The sequence below is a fragment of the Phragmites australis genome, chromosome 9 (assembly GCF_958298935.1).
Source record: "Phragmites australis chromosome 9, lpPhrAust1.1, whole genome shotgun sequence".
In the NCBI taxonomy this organism is placed as follows: domain Eukaryota; kingdom Viridiplantae; phylum Streptophyta; class Magnoliopsida; order Poales; family Poaceae; genus Phragmites; species Phragmites australis.
Window position 1 is genome coordinate 30,090,042 of NC_084929.1, and position 13,147 is coordinate 30,103,188.

Sequence of the window (13,147 nt, forward strand, 5' to 3'; positions counted from 1 at the left end):
TTTTGATCCTTGTTCTGAACTCTGTCTCCATGGATGTAAGGCCTCTGGTTTCATGTGCAGCATCCATGAAATTCAACACACACTTAGTGATCTCCATCTACAGCTTAATATTGCTGATGCTGGTCATGTTCCATTTCTGTAATGTCTTTGTTGTATGCAATAGTTTGATGTGGAAGGCTCTCATGGCATCTGCAGACAAAACCGGATTGCTCCAAGCGTCATGCACAGCCTCATGGAAGCCTGGCATGGCAAGCCAGAAAGACTCAAATCTAAAACCACGGTGCTTCCTGTACCCCGGGTTACAATGCAGAACAAGCGGGTAGTGATCCAATAAGGTGGAGGCAACATCAGTTAGAGTGGCCGTGGGGAAGAGCAGATCCTAATCAGTAGAGCAAAACATTCTATCAATTCGAGTCATTGTAGGGTTAGCTTGCTCTTTTGTCCAAGTATATTTGCGCCCAAGCAGCTCTAGTTCTTTCCAGCCAAGCTCATCTATGGTGGTTCTAAACATGTTCGTGAGCCCTCTGTTTAGCCTAGAATCATTCTTATCTGTTGCCTTGTAGATTATATTGAAATCTCTCGCAACAAGCCACCCTGTGCCTGCTGTCTTGCTAATCACCTTGAGCTCTTCCATAAACCTTACCTTATCTGCAACTCCTTGCGGACCGTACGCGGTTGTTAGCCTCCACTCAGTGCCATCATCCAAATATCTTACCATCATAGTCAACGTGTTGTTTGACCTGATGGATGATGATATTAGCTATAGACTTGCCTCATCCACCGCAATTAGCACCCCTCCTCTAGTCTCCTCCACTGGAGTGTAAGAGTAGTTCATAGTGAATCTCCTTCCCAAGGTTTGTACCACAATATCCTCCTCAATTTGTTCCAGCTTTGTCTCCTGCAAGGACACAATTGAAACCCAAATTGCACTGACCATTTCATGGACAGCATCCCTTCTTATGCCTGCGTTCAATCCCCGTACATTCCAATACAGAACTTCAATATCAAAGGCTATCATGAGCAGGGTTGGGCTTCACAAAACACAAGACACCATGCTTGCCACAGAGCAAGCAACATGTAGGTATGGACCGAACAATCACACATTTGAACAAACAAACAGGACGAGGGGGTGGGCATGCCAGGCACAACATCGGCGAGCACACCAACTGCCGCGGACCACACTGCGAAGGTGTTGTTGTTGTAGTATACCCAACATGGCGGCTCGAGCCAGACTCAAGGAACAACATACCTGTCGACCTCTCCCATCGTAGGAGCAGCTGATCCACGCCTAGCCTAGCAACATTTATTGGCCTAAAGACGAAGCCCCTAACAAAGATACACAAGACGTAAGGCAATACATAACAGATCTACACATGACAGCCTTCAAACTTCGATGAAACATGTTAATTGACTGTTGTGAAAGCATCACTCCCGCATCCCAGTCTTCTTCTTGCGGCCCCCCTTCAGCAGTTTGACCATGTCAATATCCATCGCCTTGATCAGGCTCTCAATCGCCTCCATAGCCGCCGCTGGTAATGTGCCCTCGAACATCTTGATCAACCTTTCTCTTGATTGCATGTTGTTGTTGCCTTTTGTCAGTGATAGAGCACCGTGCTTCTTTGCAAGTACTTCAATTGCCATCTCCTCAGAGGACCTGATCCCATCAGCCCTTTTCTTATTTGCGAGTCTGCCACTGCGGCGCACAACATCCACCTTGGCAAGCTTCAAATCTTGGCTTGTGGTCTTCTCAAGGGTGGTGAGGAGCCCCCCGTCAGTTTTCATTGCAATATCCGCAATGAAGCGCTCAATGAAACATACCGGAGAAGCTATCGGCGTTATAGTGTAAACCAAACAACCTTGTGCAGCCATCTCTGCCATTGCAGCAAGCAAAAGCGAAGCTTTGTGCGCCATTGCGCCATCCGCAATGGATGCCTCCAAAGACATTGGATTATCTAGCAGGGTGTCACCTGCAAGCACACAAGATCTGCTGGAGCTAGCAGCACTCCCTCAGTCATCCCGGCCGAAACCAAAGCTTTTTGATCAAAGACTTGGTTGAAAAAAAGGACCAATTGTTTTTTCATAATATTTTTTGTTTCAAAATCAACTTCAAACATGACACTAGTGGATTTATTCCTACGCAGCTCATGTAAAGTTTCGTGAAATTTTAGAACACAAGTTTCTGGCAATCTCTAATATTTTTAGGAATATTTCTAAAACTTTTGAACTTCATCTGACTGGTTGTCATTCGGATAACAAGATTATGACAACTTTTGAGCTTTTGGACGGCTGTGGTCTGTGGATCCACCCTCCTTCTCCCGTACAACATCAAACAAGATCATCCATTGCCAATTCCTCTGTCATTTTGATTGAAACATTCGTAGTCGTCCGTGTCCTCCTATATTATGCATTTGATGCTACACTTTCAGGCACCATTTCTAAGTCAAGTGTCCAATAGTTCGGCTCGAGCTACACAGTTTAGGCACAACCCATTCGAAGCAGTCGGCAGGTCCCATCCACACTTCCTCCATTAATCCGTTCGATGCCATAATGCCATGAGGCTCATTCATGTTGCGAAACAGACCCACACGGCGTGACCGCGCGTGAGCCGTTACTGCCATCCTCGTGACAGAATTACAGGAAGGCAATTAGTTCATCAGCAGAACATCATGACCAAAAGAAAAAAAGAGAGAGAGAGAAGAAGAAGAACAGAGCAGCAGGAGTGCACTGTTCCGGAGAGGAGCAGCATGAAGACATGTACCATGCAATATATGCTTAGATGAATGCTTATAGAGAGAAAATACCGAAACACCTTCACAAGAATGTCAAACGTACAATGGAAAAGACAATCTTATGGATGCTTAGTTAATTGACTGATATTAAGAGCCAGTTTAAGCACCCGTAAAACTCAACACTAATCACGGATGAAACGCTAATTTCTAGTGCTAATCACGATTGAACCCACCAGCCAAGAGCGCCCACTTCGCCTTCAGCGCGACTGGCTTGCCTAGGCGTCGACCGCCTGGCGGAGGGGCGATCGGGGATGTTAAGCACAATATATGCGGGCAGAAGCTATACAAATTTATGCCCATGAGCTAATTTTCAAATTCTCGCCCAAACCCATTATCCGTCGTGGGTAAGAAATGCCACCCGCGTCCGTCTCCCACGGGTATCACATATCCACGAGCATGCCCGTATACCCTCTAGTTCTCAACTAAGATAATGAACGAGCATATCACATATCTCGGTCGGCGGGCTCGATCGGAGTACGGCCGACGACGAGCGCCATGGCGTGGCGGCGCTTAGCTCGTGTGAAGGCGGGCCAAGGTAGAAATGACGCGTGAGAGCAAGTATGCCCAAGGTGAGGAGATGCTCACCAAGGTTTGGACTAGAAGAAAGGTGAGGAGATGCTCAACAAGGTTTGGACCGGAAGAAGGAGCTAGAGAGGTTGCAACTCGACGGTAGGGTGGCGGAGAAGCTCGCTAACGTTGTGAAGAAGGCGGCGTGAGCGTCGATTCGGTCGGCAATGCATCACGTGACCTCCCTCATGACGTCCCACAGCTTGGGCTGTGCGGATCTGGGCTCGAGCACGGCGAAGCTAGGCAGCGACGCAACGGATCCGGTCAGCAGTGCTCTAGACTTGACGTCGCCATGTTACGGAGAGCTCGATGGAGAGGAGAAATGGAGAGGGAGGGAGCTGGCGGCTAGCGAAGAGCTCAGTGGAGAGGGGAAATGGAGAGGTGTGTGTGGCGGCTGACGGCTGGTGGCTGGGTGCAGGTGTGGGTTGGAATGAGATGAGAGAAATTCTAAGAGCTGCTAGTTTATATACTATCAAATGATTTGGACTCGCATGTCATATGTTTGGAATGAGTACTCGAGCGAAACAGGCATAAATAAGACTCTTTCATGTACCTGTCTCTGTCCATTGGATTTAACATAAAACCCACATCCAGACCTGTAGACAAAGAATACATCTCAACCCAAGTACATTAGAGTTTTTTCCTTAGACACGTGGGTAAACTGTGCGCATTGTTATCCCGGTGATTCCTTCCTGACGTCGTGCACTAAGTTCCACGGTGGAAAAAAATTGTGGGAAACCGCCTACAAGCGCATGCCACCTCACTGCGTTGTCCATGGCCCGAGTGTACTGTTCTACCAGTATTTATTGCCCGTCCGTGCACCGAGCAGCACGTAGATCTGCCTTTTGCATTGCCATGCATGATACCAGGCATGACTATGTAATACACAGCATATTTCTATATTTCTACGCAGAATCCAAGACAAATAAAGACGGGTTATACCCTTCTGTGATCAACAAACTGACAAGATACTCAGGTCTGTTTGTTTGAGCTTCTACTTTTGATTTCTCTGAAAAGCTGTGTTTTTAGTTTTTTTGAAAAGTTGCTTTTGTAAATAGACTGTTGGCTTCTACAATAATTTTTTGATTTCTCAGCACATAACTTCTCAGAAAAGCTACTCTCAACGAGCTTCTCAGCTTTTAGTTCATTTTCCTCAGAAGCAGCTTCTGGCTTCTCCAGAAACCACTTCTCAGCAAACCCGTTTGTTCTGGCTTCTGGCTTCTGGGCTTCTAACAGAAACAGAAGCCAGAAGCAGCTGGAAACAAACAGGCCCTCAATACTAAATGCAACACTTCTAATGTATAGTGTCTATGCTTATTTCTTAGAGGTGAAAGAGATCATTAAATTGCTATATAGAAATAAACACTCAAATAAATAGTGTCTATGTGCAATATCTATATGACTTCTTATAGCCAATAGTTAAATAAGAGAACAAACTTTGAGAACACTAACTTTCCACAATGCATATTTGTTAGTTTCTATTCTTTTGGTTATTGAGCCTACCTTATTTCTTTCTAGAGACACTAGCTCATTCTCTCCCTTCCTTAAATACTATACCACATTATCTTTGATACTACGTAGATATTTAATTAATATTTAAGAAACTACCTTACACATTAATTAGGTGTCCAATTAGGTAAAAATCTAATATGGCAAGCAATTTAAAGAGTAGCGAGAAGTATCTTGTATCTTATAGAAGAAACTTAGCTTTTTAGCAATTCTAAATAGCTGTGAGATAATTAATAATCTTGAAAGACCTGAAAAAATTAGCAGCACATATATGCATTGGTAGTTTATTTCTTAACAATAATTTATTAATCTATCTTCTATTAAACATCACCTATGAAAGAATACATCGAGAGTGACCTAATTGTTATTTCGTAGCACGACGATTCAGGAATCACAGGGGTAACTATGCCGACTCCTTGAAGGTATCCAGCCACCGACATGCATGCATGATGCACGACACTAGATTCTAAGACCATCTCCAACCATATTCCCTTCATTTCGTTCCCTTCCCGATTCCCTTCCCCGTTCTCATTCCCTTTATTTCCTCTCATCTCCAACAGCTTCCCCTTGAGGGGAATCGCGAAGGGAATGGAGAGAGATTCCCGTTCTGAAGGGAATGACCCTGGGAATCCCATCGTGACGGGAACCGTGAAGGGAAACCGTTGGAGCGCTGAAGGAAACGAAAATTCCGTTGTGAAAGGATTTTGGCCCCTGAAGGGAAACCGTTGGAGATGGTCTAAGAAGACAAGAACCGGCCTTGGACCTCTCATGTGCTGCTGCCTGACTGTCAGGTGGGACCATCGCCTTTTCCAGGGCACCTGGGCCCATCGAGGAGTGCTACTTTGGATTAGATTAGATCGGTGTAATTACCATGCAAGCACGCACACACAGTAGGGCTGTTGGCTGTGGGATGTGGGAAGCGTAGGACAAGGGCGTACGAGACACGTCGCGGTCACGAGAGCTCGCAGGGGAGAGCTGAGAAAGTGGATTTGGTAACATCTTGCATTGCAGGTACCACGAATCTCTTGGAAATCCGAGTAACCGGGTCCGTGATTTGTTTGAGCTCGTGAAACATTTCATGGCGCACGAGATGACACGGTAGGTCGAGAAACAATCATACATTCATACTTTGCTGTCACTGATGGGAGAGACAATTGCAATGTTGGGGGACCCTCTTTTCGGACGGCCGTGCCGTACGGCGTCAATCGATGCCATCCGTGATCAATCTAGTACTATCTGACAGTGTCCCAGTTAATATTCATCTGGAAACGTATGTAATTCCCTGAGATGGAAACCCTTCAACCAATTTATTCACAAAGCCCAAATAGCAAATATGCAAACCGGTCGAAATAAAATTGCTTGTCGAATCCTACATTGTAGTGCAGATGGATAAACCAGGACCTGCATATTTCTTAACTCCAGATCGTGGAATTTATAGCCATTTTTAAGCATTTAAATGGATTAAATGGAAAAATATTCGACTATAAAATTATAGATACTGTCGATATGTACAATTTTTATATAAAGATAATCTTTATATAAGATTATATGAAAAAATTATGAATTTCTCTTTGAATATCGTCTACGAGACATATCGGGATGTGTCAAATGGGATGCCGGCACTCCATTGCCGATAGATGTAGTCAGCAATTAGAGTACCGACTGACACATATTTCTACAAATTTTCTATTTTAAATAATATTTTTATAATTTTTAATAAAATAATATTATTTAAAAAATCCAGTCTTACACATCTAGGATATCACTCTCGCAGTTACCACCATCTAGACACAGCGTGATGCACAGATCAACTTATTAACCCTAGGTTCCCCAGCTACGGATTGCCTACCTCCGTACATAATTGGCACGGAGATAACTGTTAAGAAATCTAGAGTTTTACAATCGAACATGGATTTATCTTGATCTTTGAAAATTTTGATTATATTTTTAGAGATTTTTGACACTATATATAGAACAAAACTCCTCATTATAAATATAGATAAATAAAAAAGAGAAAGTTTTTTCTCTACATTATATCTCTTTTATGTAATTATTTTCTTGAGGGATATCTGGACTATACCTAGTAGCAGAGGTTTTCCAACACGTTATTAGTATGAAGCTCTACCAGAGATCAAGCTAGAGAATCGGATCGTCTCGTTTCACAAGGATTGAAAGGTACGACCGATTCGATATGTATTCTTGTTACTACTGTTTTTGCGTCAAAATAGATCTTGGGTCACCACACTGCTGCAGCCCCTGTTAGACTGCTCCACAACCCGAAGTGGAGCCGCCGGGCCACCACCCGATGTGCACCTGATCGTACCTCAGTGCAGCCCGAAGCGGCACCGTCAGCGTCGCCCTGCATCGACAAAGCAGCCCAAAGTGGCGTCGCCTCACCCGCTGCACCACGTGACCGCGCCTATTTCGGTCACCGTCGCGCGCCGCCGCGTGTCTGCTGCACGCCTCCGCCCCGGCCAGCACGCCGCCTCGCCGTTGCTCGAAGTCATCGCCCGCCGCCGCCTTGCCGACCGTGCAGCGTGTCACTCCTGCACGGGCGCCACTGGCCTAATGACGACTAAGGAAAGGGCCTAATGATGGCTAGGGTTTGGAAATCCTAGCCGCCCCATTGTATAGAAGGCGCACGTGGGGTGGATGGGCTGGGCTGGCCTATATGTTAGCAGGCCGGCCCAATAAGGAAATTCTGGTGAACGTAAAGAAAAAGTCTGAAATTTTACTTTTAGCCCCCCGAGTTTTTTGTTAATTGAGCGCAATCCCTGTATTTTTGCATGTAGGCCCTTGATTGTTTTGAAAATTATCTAGAGCCTCTTTTTTTTTGCATAAAAGTATCTTTAGAATTTGAATTTTGCATCTATTTTAGCTATTATTTAGTATTTATTTCTATGTTATTGTTACTATTTAAATTGCCTGTTATGTATTTAATTCAGTAATATTCGTATAATCATAGAAAATATCGAAAAATTTGCAGTAATCCTATCTAGCAACACGATGCAACCTTACCAACAGTAATGCTTGCGTCATCAAAATATGTAGATGACTGGCATCACAAATAAGGAGTTCGTTCTGCTGAGTGCAAATGGCTACAACTACCTCACTTGGGCGTCGGATGTCCGAATTGTACAAGGAGAGAAAAAGCGGGCCTAAGAACAAGGGTGACATAGTTCCCACGGAGGATAAAAATGATCTGGCACTTTATTTTTTTCGCCACCATCTCTCCCCTACATTGAAGGATGAGTACATGATAATGACCACCACTAAGGCTTTATGGGACATATTGCATGAGCATTTTTAAGAACCTTAAGTACAACATCAAGCCTTTTACAGAGCAAGAATGGGTTAAGCTCCGCTTATGATTACAAGCATGTCAAAGAGTACAACTCAACGCTCCACCGTATTTGCACACTTCTATGTCTTTGTGGGAAAGAGATCTCAAAAGAGGAGAAAATTGAGAAGACTCTCTCCACTTTCTACCCGAATGCGACAGAATCCGCACACAATCACCGTCAATCAAAATACAAGAAGTATTCGAACCAATTGACGTGTTGCAACTTCATGAAGTTCATGACGAAGTCATAAACAAGAACTTATCTCAGCCGCAAGGGAAAAATAGTGGTTTAGAAGTCAATCACAACTCTTTCAAAGCACGTAGGAACTGCAATTAGAATTGGGGAAAGGGAGGAAGGAAAGTGGTGGCAAATAGGGTCAAGCCTAGTTATGATAATGGCAAGACAATGAAAGAAATCAAGCCATATGGTGAGCAAAACTAGAATCTGTAAAACACTAAAGCATGATGTGGAAGCATACAACAAGAAGAAGAAAAAGCAGGCAGAAGCACACCTCACCATTGCAGTGGGGGTGGAGGTGGACAAAGTAGCCACAATTAAAAGGGTAGCATCTCACATAGAAGCTGATGATGCTCCCACACTAGCAGTAAAAAACCTCCCAATGAAGTATGCAGAGGCCTCTACTTTGCCCTCCTTTACTGCCATTGAAGATGCCATAAAGAATGAAGCGGAAAAAGAAGCTATTGAAGAAGAAGTGGCATGATATTTCATAGACTCTATCTAGAATTAGAGTAATTAGCTATTTATTTAGTTGCTGAATTTAGAAGGATTGAATGAATAAATGAAAGCTTTAGAAGAGCAAGTGTAGCTGCAAACAATTTTTTTTTTATAGTTAATAAAACATTTAGTCTTGTTGGTTCTTTCTCGCATGTGAATGATTGAATGTTTTATTTATAGAATATGTGTGGCGCCCGTATGGAGGAAGTGTGTATTGAGGATAGTGGAACAATAAATACTATCTTAAGAGAAAAGGTTTATTTTTAGTCTATCAGAAATAGCTCTGAAAAAGTGATGACTGTCACTGGTAGTGATAAATGCATAGTACGTTTTAGAAGAGCCACAGTTATACTATCTATTGGAACTATTTTGCATATTGAAGAAGCATTGTTGTACTCTAAATCTATAAGAAATCTCTTAAGTTTTAAAGATATTCACGCTAACGGTTTTCATATAGAAACAGGTGAAGAAGATGGTAGGGAGCACTTGCTCATCACTAAGCATGATAGTGAAATGAGAATACTAGAAAAACTTCCTTCTATGAGCAGTGGCTTGTACTACAGTCGCATTAGAACAGTTGAAGTGTTTTAAAGACTGTATTTCGTAGTGCAGAATTATTCTCCCTATGGCATGATAGATTAGATCACCCTGGTCTTAGAAGGATGAGAAACATAATTACTAACTCACAAAGTCATGACATAAATGTAAAGAATTTCTCGAATCATGAAGATTTTGTGTGCCCTGTATGTGCTATCGAAAAATTAACAATAAGACCATCTACCTTGAAGGTACAAGATGAAATCCTGCATTTTTGGACCGAATCCAGGGGGATATTTGTGGTCCTATTCATCCACTTTTTGGCCCGTTCTAGTATTTTATAATATTAATAGATGCATCCTTGAAGTGATCGCATGGATGTCTATTATCTACTCGCAACCACGTCTTTGCAAAATTGATCTCGCAGATCATACTAATAAGGAAATCCATTAGAATGGACAACACTGGAGAATTTACTTTTAAAGTGTTCGATGATTATTGCACTGGTTTGAGAATTAAAGTTGAACATTCTATAATGCACGTCCACACTCAGAATGGACTAGCCGAAACACTACTAAAAAAATAAAGTTTATTGCTAGACCTTTGTTACAGTATTGTAATTTGTCTGTTATATGTTGGGGACATGCAGTCTTACATGCGACAACTCTCATTAATTATAGACCATCCTCATATAACATCCATTCAACTATGAAACTAGTGCAAGGGGTAATTCCAAAAAATTTCCATTTACGCAAATTTGGATGTGTCGATGTAAAGAATATTGGGGTCCCCCATCGGGATGGCTCGCAACGGTCAGCTTTGGATAGAACCCACTTTCGTTCTTTGACCCATGACCCCTGTGTGACCGGTCAACGCCAGCACGACCACGACCAGCGCCTTCGCAGGGTTCCCCGCGACCAGTCCTTACTGGTCGTGGGGCAGGTACTTGTCTAGACCAGTCAAACCTCATTTAATGTCGCTACTCACGCCGTTTTCCTTCCCCAGGTAGTCCACTCCGACTGAGGCGGCATGGTCGGCGTAGAGTTACTTTATCCCGTCCCGCAGATATTAATTGCTGCGGGACGGGCGCGCATACGCGACAGGGGGCGCAGCAGGCGCGTGTGAGAAGCCAATGATAGGACAGGGCAAGCTGGGCGCTTCAGGCACGATAAATGGGGGTGCGACCGTTGGACGGGATGACCGCCGCAGGGACCCAAGGCAGGCACAACGAATGTAGGCTTGTAATGATTGCTTATATCATTTCTCTTGGACAGGCATAGGTCTTCTTGTTGGACCCACTTGTAAGACTTCTCCCCTCTGGAATATAAAGGGGGATATCTTCTGTAAAAAGGAAGAAGAAGAATACACAGGATGTAGGGCTATTACCTCACGAGGGGCCTGAACCTGGATAACTCTGGTGTTCCTGAGCAACAACACACACACATTCCATAGGCACACCCAGAACGTCGATCACACACCCACTGTCTAGCTTATCCTAGAATCATTGTCAGGAATTTACCCTCAATATTTGGCGCGCCACGTAGGGGGGTGCGTTTTTGAGTTCTAGTAAGTACCGTTAATTTCTTGTGGGCTATCCATGTTTGAATCCCTGACGACCGACGAGTCCCGCTCGGAGGATCTAAGTCGCTGCGAGGTGTTTTTCATGAGATACAACCTAGACAAACCCGATATGTTCCACAGTCAGCACAATGGATCGGGATCCGAAGGCCTCAGGGTTCAACAAAGAGAAGCAGAGGCATCCATATCCAAGGCACCGACGGGGGCTCACGGACCTCAAGTCCCGGGGGAACCAGCCTCATCAACGGCATCCCCACCCGGAGGAGCGCTCATCGCGTCGGGACAGTCAACACCCAGCCATGTGGCGCAAGCCGATACCATCAGCCAGGTATGATTCGATCAGGTAAAAGAGTACCCAGAAACTAATCGGGGGTGTTGTTTCTTCGAGCAGGTTCAACCCGAGGACGGACGGGGGGTCCACACTTCGCACTTCTGACATGGGTAATAACCACCCCCCGTTGGGGACCAGGACCTCAAAAAGGTAACCCTCTCCTCCCCCGGTACTGACCACCCATCGATAGGAAGGGGGAATCTTTGTCCTGTCTTGTAGGATTTCAAGGCCCCACAGGCGCAGTACTGGTCCCTAAAGCGAGACACGCTTCCACCGACCACGAACAAGCACAGGACCCTGCGTCATCAGGTATATAGTTTAATTATGTTTTTCCAATTAATAATAGCATTGCAGAGTATGATGGCCTCTTATCTGGAACATGAGCAGCACCCGCGCGGAGGGTGCCTACTAGCGTGAGGGATTCTCTACTGGGTGTGACCCTAACACCAAAGGGTTTTCCAGTGCTCGGACCAGATGATGGCGACATACCACTCTGAAGTAAGATAGCTAGAGTGACGCGCCATCGACCAGGAAGTCACGCACGTCCCTTGCAAGGACTACTTCCTTGGTCGATGGGCTGGTCCAACCGGCCTCTTCTTGCGAACCCGCTCTAGTCGGAGTCTTTGGGAAAAAGGTTCACATGACCACCCACCGCGGTCTCGGACCAACGTGGAAGGGATGCTCTGCTGGGAAACGGAACACCAGAGGCAACACCTTTGAAGGCATGTGGTCGCCCTGCTCGATTCGGGTACGACCTGGATGGATCAGATCTTGGACTACTTTTAGAATCAAGCAGACCCTGGCGACGATGTGTTAGCAGAAAGGGTCACACGGGCAGACCGCGAGAATCCTCCTGGGGTAGAGGGATGCCTTTGCCACCAAGGGAACAACGACTCTTTACTGAAATACAACGCTCAGGATGGGGGCAGCACAACGTTCTCTAACATTCTCGGAGGCATACATGGAGGTGGAACCTCATACCACCCTCCAGGATGCTTGCGAGCAGGTGAAACGGTGCGGGTCATGCCAGTACCACGACCGAAATACCAACCTACTAGCCTAGGCACTGCAAACTATACCACTCTCTAGGCCTTTGGCTATCTAAGGGCTCGACACCGTGGGACCGTTCCCTAAAGCCCCATGCAGTTTTAATTTCCTATGCATGGTAGTCAACAAGTCCACAAAGTGGATCGAACCCGAACCCATTAAGGAGATCACTACCACAGCGGCGATTAAGGTCCATGCGAGCGCTGGTAGTATGACTTGGTAGTCCAAGTCACATAAAATCGGACAATAGAACTCGATTCACCAGTTGGGAATCGCACACTGGCCGCCTCGAACGACCAGCCATCCGGGCCAGACCAACTTGTTGCGTGGGGACGAAGATAAAAACTCGGGCGAAGAGTTCCGCGAACGTGCTCTAAGGCTCGAGTAGCCCGGTCCCAACAAGGCCTCAGGCGTCGCCGCGACCACTAGGCGCGGGAAGAGCACTGGTCATGGGCGACCTCGACCTGGTTTCAGTCTAAGGCTGGGCAGGTAGTAATAGGCTCCTCCCGGGGAGGGAGGGGTGCTCCAAAGCGACCTATAGTTCCCTGACCTAACTGGGTCAGGTTTGCTAGGGTGGTCGGCCACAAATTACACAACTCGTGAAACACCGGTCCTGTGTACAAGGCTGTTCGACGATGAGCCAGTTTTTCTATTTTGTAGGACCTTCCAGATGAGCGTGGACATGACTTGTAAGTGTTTTCAAATCCAAG